The sequence below is a fragment of the Panthera pardus genome, unplaced genomic scaffold (genome assembly GCF_024362965.1).
Source record: "Panthera pardus isolate Hobbes unplaced genomic scaffold, ASM2436296v1 HiC_scaffold_12, whole genome shotgun sequence".
Taxonomy (NCBI): domain Eukaryota; kingdom Metazoa; phylum Chordata; class Mammalia; order Carnivora; family Felidae; genus Panthera; species Panthera pardus.
Window position 1 is genome coordinate 100,828,418 of NW_026526677.1, and position 1,549 is coordinate 100,829,966.

General features: G+C 49.6%; 1 pseudogene; it reads right to left on the reverse strand.

Annotated features, from left to right (window-relative positions):
- Positions 1 to 468: 468 nt before the first annotated feature.
- On the reverse strand, positions 469 to 824 carry LOC128776260 (40S ribosomal protein S16-like; annotated as a pseudogene).
- Between the last annotated feature and the right edge of the window lie 725 nt (positions 825 to 1,549).

Genomic DNA, 1,549 nt, shown 5'->3' on the forward strand with positions numbered 1-1,549 from the left:
GATGTCCTTGAGCAAATCTCTCAGCCTCTCCAACCCCATTTCCTCACAGTGAAATGAAAAAACCAGATGATGTTTTTTTCTAAGGTCTTTCTGATTTTAAGAGGTGGGGGGGGGGGGCGGTCAATGAGTGGTAAACAGCAAAGCGAATAAAACTGGGAGGGGTTTTTTTCTTCCCTCCTTCTTTCCTTCCCCTTCCTTCCTTCCTTCCTTCCTCCCTCCCTCCTTTCCTTTCCTTTCCTTTCCTTTCCTTTCCTTTCCTTTCCTTTCCTTTCCTTTCCTTTCCTCTTTCCTTTTCTCTTTCTTTTCTCTCTTTTCTTTTCTTTTCTTTTCTTTTCTTTTCTTTTCTTTTCTTTTCTCTTTCTTGCCCCATGGCAATTGTTCATTATAAAGGCAAACACTGCTCCTTAACAGTAGGAGAACAGGCACCAGGACCACCAAACTTTTTGGATTTGCAGTGCAGGGGATCAGCTACCAGCAAGGTCAGGTTGTGCTGGATGAGGATGTCTTTGAGCTCCTTCTTGGAAGCCTCATCCATGTATTTCTGATAATAGGCCACCGGGGCTTTGGAGAGGGACTAGCAGATTGCCTAAATCTGGGCCACATGACCACTACACGGACTTGGACGTCCACCCAGGCAAATCGCTCCTTATCCGGAAGCAGAACAGGTTGCCGTAGCTTGTGCTACAGTGTGTGTGGCTCGATCGTCTCCAGGGGCCACCCATTCACCTTGATGAGACTGTTCCCCCTTTGCTGTGCACCACGGTCATGGCCGTCTTCTTGCGTCCAAAGACCTGCATGGACCACGGAGGAGCCTTGTACAGCATGGCTGTGAACGTTGATTATTTTCATACTTTAGATCCTTCCCTCAGCAAGGGCATTTCTCTGGATTTTAGGAAGACAAGATAATTCCCTTCTTGGAGGCTGGGATTCTGAGGCCAAAGTCCCCAGCTCTCCCAGGCTGGCAGGGAATGCAGGGTCAGAGGACAAACAGCTACTCCTTCCCGATGCATGGAGGTGCGCTACTTGGGGCACCGAATTCTGTGGGATCTGGCCATGGTTGGTAGAGAGTTAATTAATGTCTGCAGGGCGAGTTAGCAGAAATAACAACTGCTTTGATTAAGGGAGAGAGAGGGCTATGAGCTTTGATTTCAGCAAAATGGACAAAGCTGGGATAGCAAATCATCCATTGTGTTTTCTTTGCTGGGCCCACTGTCCTGGCTTTCGTCTGTCCTGACTGCTGACCCCTCTGGCGTCCCCTAGGAAATGAGTCCCCCTGCCCTGTTGTGCATTACGAGGACCCTGGGTTTTGTTGTTGTTGCAGATGAGAGGATCAGTACTGCCGTGGGCTCTGTGAGTGTGGATTTGGAGAGGGACCCAAGATGCCTGGGGAGAGGCAACGACGGCAGAGCTGATGAAGCTGGCTGCAGTCAGGAGAGAGACACACGACATACTGCGGGCACTTAGTGTGGCTCACCCTCCAGAGGTAAGTGTGTTCCCTGCTTGTGCTCATTTACTCTGCTCACCTATTCTAGGAGGAAGGGTGAATGCA